Source organism: Ornithorhynchus anatinus, chromosome 7 (genome assembly GCF_004115215.2).
Source record: "Ornithorhynchus anatinus isolate Pmale09 chromosome 7, mOrnAna1.pri.v4, whole genome shotgun sequence".
Taxonomy (NCBI): domain Eukaryota; kingdom Metazoa; phylum Chordata; class Mammalia; order Monotremata; family Ornithorhynchidae; genus Ornithorhynchus; species Ornithorhynchus anatinus.
In genome coordinates this window covers 77,392,587-77,406,606 of record NC_041734.1, presented here as the reverse complement: position 1 = coordinate 77,406,606, position 14,020 = coordinate 77,392,587, and the positions used below count along the sequence as shown (strand labels likewise).

Below are 14,020 nucleotides of genomic sequence, written 5' to 3'. Positions count from 1 at the left end.
AGGCGCTCAACAAATACTATTGAATGAATTTGCCCAGGGTCACGGGGCAGATAAGCGGCAGAGTCAGGTCCCTCGGCCAGGGTCCCGGCCCCGGGCCCTCTCCACGGGGCCACGCTGCTTCCCTGTACTCCGTACCGAACTCTCCCAAGCACTCGGCGCACAGTGCTCCGCACCCAGCCCTCAAGAGATACGAGTGATGCAGTAGGAAGGGAGAAGAGGAAGGGGGATGAGATTAGTCAGGGAGCGCTTCCCGGAGGAGGCGTGATCTTTAGTAGGGCTTGGAAGACGGGAGAGTGGAGGTCGGTTAGAGGCAGCGTGAGGAAGGGGTCGATGGGGAGAGAGATAATAATAATAATAATAATCTTGGTATCTGTTAAGCGCTTACTAGGTGCGGACCACTGTTCTAAGCGCTGGGGTAGATACAGGGAAATCAGGTTGTCCCACGTGAGGCTCACGGTTAATCCCCATTTTACAGCTGAGGGAACCGAGGCACAGAGAAGCTAAGTGACTCGCCCACAGTCACACAGCTGACAAGTGGCGGAGCCGGGACTCGGACCCATGACCTCTGACTCCCAAGCCCGGGCTCTTTCCACTGAGCCACGCTGCTTCTCAATCCCAGCTCTGCCATGGGACTACGAGATAATTATACCCTCGTAATTGTCCATTCCAGGCGCTTAGTACAGTGCTCTGCACATAGTAAGCGCTCAATAAATACTATTGAATGAACGAATGAAAAATCGAGATGCAGTAGAGGAGTGAAGCTGTAGACTAGGTTTTAATAATAATAATAATAATAATAACGTTGGTATTTGTTAAGCGTTTACTAGGTGCAGAGCACTGTTCTAAGCGCTGGGGGAGATAAAGGGGAATGAGGTTGTCCCGCGTGAGGTTCACGGTCTTCATCCCCATTTTCCAGATGAGGTCACTGAGGCCCAGAGAAGTGAAGGGACTTGCCCACGGTCACACAGCTGACGAGTGGCAGATCCGGCATTCGAACCCATGACCTCTGACTCCCAAGCCCGGGCTCTTTCCACTGCTGCTTCTCAGTGATGGAAATGAACACCCCAAAAGGCTGCGATTTTTGCCCTTGAAATTTATCAAGCCACTGCCAGTTTTTTCCTTCCGGAGGATGGGGACCGCTTTGGGTCTTTTGCCATTTTTATTATTCATTCTTCTCTCCTCACGGAACTCTTTTCTGAAACTCAAAGCAAGAAAACTGCGGCCGCAAAGCTGCTCCAGGCCATTTTTCACAGCCCTGGGTAACTCGGACGGACGGACGGACGGACGGGCGGTCCCTCTTTCGGAAGAGTGGATGAGAAAGGCCTGTTTAAGGTGATAGCTGCTTAATTAAATGGCCGGGAGCGGATGAACATATAAATCAGTCTCTCTTACAGATCCCGTATGAAAAGAAACCACTTCACTGACGAGGTACCAACCTGCACTTTGGTTTTAGGGCCAGCGCACAGGCCTGGGAGTCGGGGGAGCTGGGTTCGAATCCCGGCTCCATCCCTCCCCCGGCTGTGCGATCTCAGACAAACCGCTTAAGCCCTCGGTGCCTCGGTTTCCCAATCGGTAAAATGGAATCCCGAAGCAGCGTGGCTCAGTGGAAAGAGGCCGGGCTCGGGAGTCAGAGGGGTCGTGGGTTCGAATCCCGGCTCTGCCACTGGTCAGCTGGGTGACCGCGGGTAGTCACTTCACTTCTCTGTGCCTCAGTTACCTCATCTGTGAAATGGGGATCAACCGTGAGCCTCACGGGGGACAACCTGATGACCCTGCATCTCCCCCAGCGCTTAGAACAGTGCTCGGCACGTAGTAAGCGCTTAACAAATACCGACGGTATTATCATTATTATTGCCAGCCTCAGGCTGAGCGCCCAGTGTGGGATGGGGGGATTGTGTCCACATCTGATCATCTTGTATCTACCCCAATGCTCAGCGGTGCTCGGCACAGAGTAAGTGCTACATGCCCTCATTAATATGATAATGATAATGAGAAAGACTGTGAAATTCTAGTGTAGAGACAGCCTGGAGGCAGAAATTTAGGCCTCAGTTGGCGGGGGGTCTTAACAGAAGCATCTTTCTAATAATAATAATAATAATAATGGTATTGGTTAAGCCCTTATTATGTGCAAAGCACCGTTCTAAGCGCTGGGGTGGCCACAAGATAATCAGGTTGTCCCACCCGGGGCTCCCAGTCTCAAACCCCCTTTTACAGACGAGGGAACTGAGGCACAGAGAAGTGAAGCGGCTTGCCCGAGGTCACACAGCGGACAAGTGACGGAGCCGGGATTAGAACCCACATCCTCTGACTCCCAAGCCCGGGCTCTTTCCGCTGAGCCAGGCTGCTTCTCACAGACTTCTCTGTTTCTCTGACACTGGTCCCGACTCTCTCCCTCCTCCCCATCCAGGGCCTTCAACGTCTATCAAGTAGGTTAGACTGTAGGTTATCCCCGATTAGACTGTGAGTCCGTCAGTGGGCAGGGACTGTCTCTATCTGTTGGCGATTTGTCCATTCCGAGCGCTTAGTACAGTGCTCTGCACCTCGTGAGCGCTCAATAAATACTACTGAATGAAAGGTTACCGTCGAGCTGCCAATGTAGGGAACTTGCCTCAACCGGGACAACAGAGAGCCCAGAATGAAACCTTAAAGACCTCAGTTTCCTCCTTTGGGAAAACAAGGAGGGAGAGAAATCAATCAATCAATGATATCTATACAGCGGAAGGAGCCCGGGCCTGGGAGTCGGAGGTCACGGGTTCTGATCCCGGCTCCGCCACGCGTCTGCTGGGTGAACTTGGGCAAGTCACTTCACTTCTCTGGGCCTCAGTTACCTCATCCCGTAAAATGGGGATCAGGATTGCGAGCTCCATGAGGGACAAAGATCGTATCCAAGCTGATGACCTAGTATCTACCCCAGTGCTCAGAACAGTACTTGCCACATAGTAAGCGCTTAACAGATACCGCCGTTGTTATCATCATTATTATTATTAAGCCACAAGGAGCCGAGGGGCAGAGAAGTGAAGTGACTTGTCCAAAGGTCACACAGCGGCCCAGTGACCTTCTGACTCCTAGGCCTGTGCTCCGACCATTAGGCCACGCCGCGTGGTTCAGGGGAAAGAGCCCGGGCTTGGGAGTCAGAGGTCATGGGTTCGAATGCCGGCTCCGCCACTCGTCCGCTGCGTGACCGTGGGCGAGTCACTTCACTTCTCTGGGCCTCACTTACCTCACCTGGAAAATGGGGATCAACCGTGAGCCCCCCGTGGGACGACCCGATGACCCTGGATCTCCCCCAGCGCTAAGAACAGTGCTCGGCACAGAGCGAGCGCTTAACGGATACCAACACTATTATTATCTCGTTGGGGGGTCAAGGATCTCACCTACCACCTCTGTTCTATTGTACTTTCCCAAGCACTTAGTACAGTGCTCTGCCCACAGTAAGCGCCTAATAAACACCCCTGATTGAGCCCTGGCTTGGGAGTCAGAGGTCGTGAGTTCTAATCCCGGCTCCGCCACTCGTCGGCTGCGTGACCGCGGGCGAGTCACTTCACTTCTCTGGGCCTCAGTTCCCTCATCTGGAAAACGGGGCTGAAGACCGTGAGCCTCACGAGGGACGACCCGATGACCCTGGATCTCCCCCCAGCGCTTAGAACAGTGCTCTGCACAGAGTGAGCGCTTAACAAATACCAACATTATTATTATTAGAAGGGGGAGACAGACGTGAAGACACCCAGCTAAATAAATGGAGATGATTTACAAAAGAAATGAATGACAGAGGGGCCGGGCCTCCCCTCCCAGTCTCCAACGCCCCACGGGAGAAGGACCGACCCGTAATAGACACCCCTTGGGGGGAGGGAGGAAGGGCCCTTTCTGTGCTCCGAAAGAGAGCGACAAAAGAGGTGTCCAATATCCAGCCCCCCCCCCCCCCCCCCGCTTCTCCCTTTCATCCAGTCCTCTCTATCGAGCGCTCACGGTGTGCGGGGCGCTGTACTAAGCGCCGGGAGAGTCCACTACAGCAATAGAGACGGTCCCCGGCCAGGGCGAGCCCGCAGGGCTGGGCGGGGGAGGGAGGCAGGTGTTAATAGAAGAGGCGGCGATGGGATGGACCGAGCGCGGCCTGCCCGCCCGCCGAGCAGTGTACTGAGCGCCCGGCAGCGCTGCCCGCCGAGCAGTGTACTGAGCGCCCGGAGGGGGCCGGGGGGGGGGAGCAGGCTCGGGGGGCCGCGTGGGCTGCCCGGGGGAGGAGCGCTTAGGGCAGCGTCCGGGGCACCGGGAGGGCTGCCCGGAGGAGGAGGAGGAGGAGGAGACACCCCCCCCCCCGCCGGGGCGGACCGGAGAGAGAACCGCGCGGACCGCGGGGAGCTCACCTGGCGCCACCGGGGCCGCACCGCGCGCCGCCCGCCCGCGCAGCAACACGCATCAGCTGATCGGCCGGGGGCGGGGCTTAACGCCGGGGGGCGGGGACAGCGCCGGGAGGGACCAATGAGGGCCCGGGGCTCAGGGCGCCGGGGAGGGCGGGACCAATGAGGGGCGGGGACTAGGCCCCCCTCCCCTCGGGGGGCGTGGCCTCTGGAGGGCGGGACCAATCAGAGGCGGAGTCTAGGCCGCCCTCCCCTTAGGGGGCGTGGCCTCGTGGAGGGCGGAACCAATGAGGGGCGGAGCCTAGGGCCCCCTCCTTTGAGGGGCGTGGCCTCGGGGAGGACGGGACCAATGAGAGGCGGAGCCTGGGCCCCTCCCCTTAGTCGGCGTGGCCTAGGGGAGGGCGGGAACAATGAGGGGCGGGGACTAGACCCCGCCCTTTAGGGGGCGTGGCTTTATAGAGGGAGGAACCAATGAGGGACGGAGCCTAGATTCCCCCCTCCCCTAAGGGACGTAGCTTTGTGGAGGGAGGGACCAATGAGGGGCGAGGATTAGGGACTCTCCTCTGGGGGCGGGGCTTCGAGCCTCGGTGGGCGGGGCTTCTGGGCCTCCTGGAGGGCGGGACCAATGAGAAGCGGCGCCCAGGGCCCTCTCTCCTCCTCCCCTCAGGTGGGCGGGGCTTAGGGGCCTCGGGCAGGGCGGGACCAATGAGAAGCGGCGCCCGGGAGGTCTCCCTCCCCCTCCTCCTCCCCCTCCCCGCCCCTCCGGCGGACGGCGGCTCGTAGGAGCCAAAAGCGGCCGCGGAGGCGCCGGGGCGGCCGTCGGCGCCGTTGAGGCCCCGGGCGGGGATTGGCCGCGCCCGCCCCATGACGTCACCAGGAAACCCCCCTCCCCCCGCGCCTCCTCAGCGCCCCCCAGCGACGGGGCTATTTAGGAAGCGCCTACTATTCATTCATTCATTCATTCATTCATTCATTCGATAATATTGATTGAGCGCTTACTCTGTGCAGAGCCCTGGACTGAGCGCTCGGAATGGACAAATGGGTAACAGAGAGAGACGGTCCCTGCCCTTTCACGGGCTCCCAGTCTAATGCAGCCGGCACTGTACTCACCGCTCCTGGGGAGACACAAGCAAATGGGGTTTCCTTCCACGAGAAGCAGCGTGGCGCAGGGGAAAGAGTCCGGGTTGGGGAGTCAGAGGTCGTGGGTGCGAATCCCGCCTCCGCCACCCGTCTGCGGGGTGACCTTGGGCGACTCGCTTCTCTTCGGGGAAGCCGCGTGGCTCAGTGGAAAGAGCCCGGGCTTGGGAGTCAGAGGTCGTGAGTTCCAATCCCCGCTCGGCCCCTTGTCAGCTGGGCGACTGGGGGCGAGTCACTTCACCTCTCCGGGCCTCAGTTCCCTCATCTGTCAAATGGGGATGAAGACTGGGAGCCCCACGTGGGACGACCTGATTCCCCTGGGTCTCCCCCAGCGCTTAGAACGGTGCTCTGCACCTAGTCAGCGCTTAACAGATACCAACCTTAACATTATTATTCTCTGAGCCTCAGTTCCCTCATCTGTAAAATGGGGATGAAGACTGGGAGCCCCACAGGGAACGACCTGATTCCCCTGGGTCTACCCCAGCGCTTAGAACGGTGCTCGGGACGTAGTCAGCGCTTAACAGATACCAACCTTAACATTATTATTCTCTGAGCCTCAGTTCCCTCATCTGTAAAATGGGGATGAAGACTGGGAGCCCCACAGGGAACGACCTGATTCCCCTGGGTCTCCCCCAGCGCTTAGAACGGTGCTCGGGACGTAGTCAGCGCTTAACAGATACCAACCTTAACATTATTATTCTCTGAGCCTCAGTTCCCTCATCTGTAAAATGGGGATGAAGACTGGGAGCCCCACGTGGGACGACCTGATTCCCCTGGGTCTACCCCAGCGCTTAGAACGGTGCTCTGCACCTAGTCAGCGCTTAACAGATACCAACCTTAACATTATTATTCTCTGGGCCTCAGTTCCCTCATCTGTAAAATGGGGATGAAGACTGGGAGCCCCACAGGGAACGACCTGATTCCCCTGGGTCTACCCCAGCGCTTAGAACGGTGCTCTGCACCTAGTCAGCGCTTAACAGATACCAACCTTAACATTATTATTCTCTGAGCCTCAGTTCCCTCATCTGTAAAATGGGGATGAAGACTGGGAGCCCCACAGGGAACGACCTGATTCCCCTGGGTCTACCCCAGCGCTTAGAACGGTGCTCGGCACCTAGTCAGCGCTTAACAGATATCAACCTTAACATTATTATTCTCTGGGCCTCAGTTCCCTCATCTGTAAAATGGGGATGGAGACTGTGAGCCCCACGTGGGACAACCCGATTCCCCTGGGTCTCCCCCAGCGCTTAGAACAGTGCTCGGCACCTAGTCAGCGCTTAACAAATACCGACATTATTATTATTATTATTATTATTAAAAGGGGGATTAACTATGAGCCTCACAGGGGACCACCTGATGACCCTGTATCCACCCCAGCGCTTAGAACAGTGCTCTGCACCTAGTCAGCGCTTAACAAATACCAACATTATTACTATTATTATTACGGAGTTGGACACAATCCCTGTCCCTCGTGGGGCTCACAGTCTCATTCATTCCGTCCTGTTTATTGAGCACTCACTGTGGGCAAAACACTATGCTAAGCGCTTGGAACGGTGCTCTGCACACAGTAAGCGCTTAACAAATGCCAACATTATTATTATTATTATTATTACCCCAGTGCTTAGAACGGCGCTCGGCACCTAGTGATAGTAATGTTGGCATTTGTTAGGTGCCGAGCGCCGTTCTAAGCGCCGGGAGAGATCCAGGGTCATCGGGTCGTCCCCCGTGGGGCTCCCGGTCTTCATCCCCATTTTACAGATGAGGTCACTGAGGCCCAGAGAGGTGAAGTGACTTGCCCACGGTCAATATAAAGAAAGAAAATGACAGCTAGGTACATAAGTGCTTTGGGGCTGGGAAGGGAGAAGAGCAATGGGATAAATAAAATGACAGATACTTACATAAGTTTGGGGGGGGCTGGGATCGGGAAAGAGCAAAGGGAGCAAGTCAGGAGAGAGTGGGAGGTGAGGCAAACTGGGGCTTAGTCGGGGAAGGCCTCTTGGAGGAGGTGTTCACACACCCTATTGTTTAAATATTAACTCGTCGTGTGCATCATCCCCCCTTTTCTTCTCCTCATCTCTATAATTTGTTGCGATGCCTGTCTTCTCTGTTAAATTGCAAGCTCCTCGAGGGTGAGGATCATAGCTGCTAATAATAATAATGGCATTTTGTTCAGCGCTTACTATGTGCCAAGCAGTGTTCTAAGCGCCGGGGGATACAAGGTGATCGGGTTGTCCCACGCGGGGCTCACAGTCTTCATCCCCATTTTAATAATAATAGTAATAATAATGTTGGTATTTGTTAAGCGCTTACGAGGTGCAGAGCACCGCTCTAAGCCCTGGGGGGATACGAGGTGATCGGATTGTCCCACGCGGGGCTCCCGGTCTTCATCCCCATTTTCCAGATGAGGGAACTGAGGCCCAGAGAAGTGAAGTGACTTGCCCAAAGTCACCCAGCAGCTGACAGGTCATTCGAACCCATGACCTCTGACTCCCAAGACTGGGCTCTTTCCACTGAGCCCCGCTGCTTCTCTAGAATACTGAGAATATTTTGCGCCACCACACAGCTTGTACAGTCCTCTGCACACAGAAGGCACTTCATGAATACTACTGTTTGGTATTTTTATATTTCTGAAGTGCTTACTAAGTGTCAGGCACTGTACTAAGCTCTTAAATACCAGCTAATCAGATTGTATAGCCACGTCCCATAGGGGACGCACCGTTTTCATCCCTGTTATATAGATGAGATGACCGAGGCACAGAGAAATTAAGTGACTCGTCCAAGATCACAGAGCAGACAGGAGGCAGAGGCAGGATTAGAACCCAGGTCCTTCTGACTCCCAGGCCCGGGCTCTAGCCACTAGGCCACGCTGCTGCCCCATTTGCCGAGTGGGTCTGATGGTCAAGAGCCATTCTTCAATTTTCAACTCTCTTCACACTCAGGATTCACTCGATTCGATTCTAGGAATCGCTGGGTTAGAATTTTCTGCCTCTGACCGGGATCCAAGGTGAATCTTCCAGTCCATAGTCTCAGAGCATTTTCATGATAATAATAATAATAATAATAATGTCGGTATTTGTTAAGCGCTTACTATATGCAGAGCACTGTTCTAAGCGCTGGGGGGCTACGAGGTGTTCAGGTTGTCCCCCGTGGGGCTCCCGGTCTTCATCCCCATTTTCCGGATGAGGTCACAGAGGCCCAGAGAAGTGAAGTGACTCGCCCACGGTCACACAGCTGGCGAGGGGCAGAGCCGGGATTCGAACCCGTGACCTCCGACTCCCGAGCCCGGCCTCTTTCCACTGAATAACTGTGGTATCTGTTGAGTGTTGACTCGGCGTCATTCGCCGCTCTAAGTGCCGGGGCGATACAGGTTAATCAAGTCGGACACGATCCTCGTCCCCCACGGGGCCGGCGGCCCAGATAGGAAGGGGGACGGGTATTGAATCCCCACTTTACAGATGAGGAAACTGAGGCACAGAAAAGCTGTCAAGCAATCAGTCAATGGTATTTATCGAGAGTTTACTATGTGCAGAACGTTGTGACGAGCAATTGGGAGAGCACTTAGGGAAGCCGTTTGGCCTAGTGGACGGAGCACGGGCCCGACAGTCAGAGGACCCGGATTCTAATTCCGGCTTCGCCATTTACCTGCCTATGTGACTTTGGGTAATTCCCTTCCCTTCTCTGTGCCTCGGTTCCCTCCTCTGCAAAATGGGGGTTCAATACCTGTTCTCCCTCTTACTTAAACTGTGACCACCCCCCACCCCCCCCCCCCCCCAGGTAGGATCTGATTATAGTGCTCTACCCCGGTGTTTAGTATAGGACTTGGCCCGTAGCAATCTCATTCATTCGATCGTATTTATTGAGCGCTTACTGTGTGCAAAGCGGGGCTCAGTGGAAAGAGCCCGGGCTTAGGAGTCAGGGGTCATGGGTTCTAACCGCGGCTTTGTCACCTGTCAGCCGGGTGACTTGGGGAAGTCACTTCACTTCTCGGTGCCTCAGTTACCTCATCTGGAAAATGGGGATTAAAAAAGTGTGAGCCCCACGTGGGACAACCTGATTCCCCTGTAGCTCCCCCAGCGCTTAGAACAGCGCTCGGCACATAGTAAGCGCTTAACAGATACCAACATTATTATTATTTTTATAATTATTAAGTGCTTAACAAATACCATAAAAATACCACGATTATTATCATTCTTATTCTTATTCTCCTTAGAGAAGCAGCGTGGCTCAGTGGCAAGAGCCCGAGCTTGGGAGTCAGAGATCATGGGTTCGAATTCCAGCTCCACTGCTTGTCAGCTGGGTGACTGTGGGCGAGTCACTTCACTTCTCCGGGCCTCAGTTCCCTCATCTGTAAAATGGGGATTAAGACCGTGAGCCTCACGTGGGACAACCTGGTGACCCTGTATCTCCCCCAGCGCTTAGAACACTGCTCTGCACATAGTAAGCGCTTAACAAATACCAACATTTATTATAGTGAAGCAGCGTGGCTCGGTGGAAAGAGCACGGGCTTTGGAGTCAGGGCTCATGCGTTCGAATCCCAGCTCTGCCACTTGTCGGCTGTGGGACTGTGGGCGAGTCACTTCACTTCTCCGGGCCTCAGTTCCCTCATCTGTAAAATGGGGATTAAGACTGTGAGCCCCACGTGGGACAACCTGATTCCCCTGGGTCTACCCCAGCGCTTAATACCAACATTATTATTATTAGTGAAGCAGCGTGCCTCAGTGGCAGGAGCCCGGGCTTGGGAGTCAGAGGTCATGGGTTCGAATCCCACCTCGGTCAGCTGTGTGACTGTGGGCAAGTCACTTCACTTCCTCTGTGCCTCAATTCCCTCATCTGTAAAATGGGGATGAAGACCGTGAGCCTCAAGTGGGGCAACCTGATGGCCCTGCATCTACCCCAGCGCTTAGAACAGCGCTCTGCACATAATAAGCGCCTAACAAATACCCACATCATTATTATTATTATTAAAACCTAGTCTACAACTTCGCTCCTCTACTGCATCTCGACTATTATTATTACGATGGTATTTTTTAAGTGCGTACTGTCTCATCTCTCTCCCCCCACGCCCTCTCAACTACCTAGTACTTCGTCCTCATTCCTCTCTAACCGACTTCCACTCTCCCATCTTCCAAGCCCTACTAAAAATCACACCTCCTCCAGGAAGCTTTCCCTGACTAATCGCAGCCTCCCCTCCTTGTAGCCCCTTTAGCCCCGCCGTGCTTAGAACGGTGCTTTGCACGTAGTAAGCGCTTCACAAATACCATCATCATCTTTATTTTTATCACAACAGAGTTGGTAGACACATTCCCCGCCCACAGGGAGCTCACAGTCTAGAAGGGGGAGCGGCTCGCCCCAAGTCACACAGCAGCTAGGCGAGCAGCGGAGCCGGGGATCGGAAGCGGCAACGCGGCCGAGCGGCAAGAGCCCGGGCTCGGGAGCCTGAGGATGCGGGTTCCATTCCCAGCTCCACCACTCGTCCGCTGTGTGACTCTGGGCAAGTCGCTTCACTTCTCTGTGCCTCAGTTACCGCATCTGTAGAATGGGGATTAAGACGCGGGACAACCTGATTACTGTGTATCTACCCCAGCGCCTAGAACGGAGCGTGGCACGTAGTAAGCGCTTAACAGATACTATCATTATTATTATTATTAGAAGTATTATTATAGGTCTTCTGACACCCAGGCCCGTGCCCTAGCCACTGAGCCATATGCTTGCTCCCCCCACATCCTTTAATAATAATAATAATAATAATGTTGGTATTTGTTAAGCGCTTACTCTGTGCAGAGCACTGTTCTAAGCGCTGGGGGAGATACGGGGTCATCAGACTGTCCCACGCGAGGCTCACGGTCTTCATCCCCGTTTTACAGATGAGGTCACTGAGGCCCAGAGAAATGAAGTGACCCGCCCACGGTCACACAGCTGACGAGCGGCAGAGCCGGGATTTGAACCCATGACCTCCGACTCGCCAGCCCGTGCTCTTTCCACCGAGCCACGCTGCTGCGTGCGGCTGGGGTTGCCGTGGTGACTGTTCGGTGGGGGGCCCGAAGCCACCTTCTCTCCCACTGCGACTCCCAGCGAGGCGACCGGAGTATTTATAATTCTAATTACGGGACCCGTTGAGCGCTGACTCCGTGTCGAGCACCGTTCTCAGCTCCAGAATTGGACATTCGACCCCACCTCCGGCCGGCGTCCCTTCTGTTTTTAGAAATCCTGTCGCTTCCTGCAAGCGGAGACGTAAACGGCTCAGGAGGCGCTTCCGTCGTGTTGATACTATCCCGCGGAAATGCGATGGGAAAAAAGCCGAAGCCAGCAGAGCGCCGCTCTGGTCCTCCGTAAGACCGCGCACCCGGCGACGGATGGTGCCAGTCCGGCTTCCTCTCCCTTAGGGTACGCACGCATCCCCCATCTTGACGGAGTTTCAGAGAAGAGGCGAGATGGAGAAGCCGCGTGGCCTAGCGGATAAAGTCTTGTCTTCCGCCGTCGAGTCGCTTCCGATCCTTAGCGACACCACGGACACGTCTCTCCCAGAAGGCCCCGCCGCCACGTGCCATCGTTCCGGTAGTGGATCCAGAGAGTTTCCTTGGGAAAAATCCGGAGGCGATTGACCATCGCCGCCCTCGGCGCGGTCAACCCGAGTCTCCGCCCTCGACTGTCTCTCGGGCCGCCGCGGCCCAACCCGGGGGGAGTTTTGGCTCGTAGCCGACGGCCCGCCGCCCGCTAGCCACTGGCCAGGCTCGGGATGGAACGGCCAGGCCTCCGCTTCCCTCTCCCTCCCGTAGCCGACCCTGGTAGAGGACTGGAAACTCTCCCGGTGTGACGCTGAGGGCGGTGGATAGGGTAAGGCCCGGGAATCGGAGGACCTGGGTGCTAATTCCCAGCTCTGCCACTTGTCGGCTGTGTGATCTCGGGCAGGTCACTTCGCTTCTCTGGGCCTCAGCTTCCTCATCTGTAAAATGGGCATTAAGAATGTGAGCCCCATTTGGGACAGGGACTGTGTCCAACCCCATTTGCCTGGATCCACCTCACCGCCTAGTATGGTGCCTGGCACTGTAAGAGTGGGTGCTTAACAAATACCACAGTTGGGATTATTATTATCACCATTATCACAACACACTTCAGCTTGGCTTAGTGCAGAGAGCACGGATTTAAGAGTCAGAGGTCATGGGTTCTAATCCCGCCTCCGCCACTTGTTCGCTGCGCGACCTTGGGCAAGCCACTTCACTTCTCGTTGCCTCAGTAACCTCATCTGGAAAGTGGGGATTGAGACTGGGAGCCCCTCCCGGGACAGCCTGCTTACCTCGGAGGCAAGCGCTTAACCAATATCCGAATTATTATTGTTATGATTATTAATTAGCAGAAACGGTCCCCGTCCATAACGAGCTACAGTCTAGAGGGGGAAGACAGAGGTTAAGGTGAAATATTAAAAAATAAATACCACCGATTGATCGATTGAACCCAGGCCTTCCGATTTCCAGCCCCGGGCGCTCTCTCGCCCCGGGACCCGCAGAGGAGCTCAACCCACGCTTTAGCCTGCTGCAGACGCGGCATTTTTCGTTCCTAGTGGCCTGGTTTCCATCTGGGTCAGACGCAATTAGATTCTCCTCCTCTCCGCGATAACCGCCCGGTGCAGAAAAGCCCGAACCCAAGGGAAAAAAGATGCTGAGACGTGGGGAAAATGACACCCAGGTGAAAGAAGGCAGATGTTGAGCGGGGGTGGTCAGCTGCACCTCGGGCTTACGGTTAGATCTTTCCCGATGGGTTTCCGTAGCTCTGCTCCTCTTCGTCCCGTGCCTCGGAGTAATTAACGGATTGCGTGAGTAACTGCCAGGTGGAAAGGCCATCCGCAGACGCTGACTCCGTTTCTAGAGAGGGAGGGACACGTGGACATGCGAGCAGAGGTTTGAAGCGCCAGCTTGGGTAGGGCTTTGGGGAGAGACTTACTTTCAGATGAAGATGTGAAGGAAAATGTGGTTTGAATACAGGGATTTTTTTTCCCCGACCTGCTGAATTGCTGTACTAGAGCCAGCGTGGGTTGCGGACAGAGCACGGGGCTGGGCTCTGGAAGGACCTGGGTCGTGATCATAACGACGGGAAGCGGCGTGGCTCCGCGGAAAGAGCCCGGGCTTGGGAGTCAGAGGTCGTGGGTTCGAATCCCGGCTCTGCCACTCGTCGGCTGTGTGACCGTGGACGAGTCACTTCACTTCCCTGGGCCTCGGTGACCTCATCTGGAAAAGGGGGATGAAGACCGTGAGCCTCCCGCGGGGCAACCTGATCACCCTGTATCTCCCCCAGCGCTTAGAACAGCGCTCGGCACATAGTAAGCGCTTAACAAATACCAACGTTATTATTATTGTCATTTGTTAAGCGCTTATTACGTGCCGAGCGCTGTTCTAAGCGCTGGGGGAGATACAGGGTGATCAGGTTGTCCCACGTAGGGCTCACGGTCTTCATCTTCATTTTACAGATGAGACAACTGAGGCACAGGGAAGTCAAGTGACTCACCTAAAGTCACCCAGCTGACGAGCGGCGGA

At 55.3% G+C, this 14,020-nt stretch overlaps 1 protein-coding gene across 1 annotated transcript in view; it reads right to left on the bottom strand.

The window, feature by feature from the left end:
* ALS2 (alsin Rho guanine nucleotide exchange factor ALS2) overlaps positions 1–4,422 on the bottom strand; it is a 98,261-nt gene extending 93,839 nt beyond the window's left edge. Inside the window, exon 1 of the mRNA XM_029068796.1 lies at positions 4,362–4,422. The gene's annotated coding sequence lies outside the window, so the exon portion shown is untranslated. The remainder of the gene's footprint in view (positions 1–4,361) is intronic.
* Positions 4,423–14,020: the final 9,598 nt, after the last annotated feature.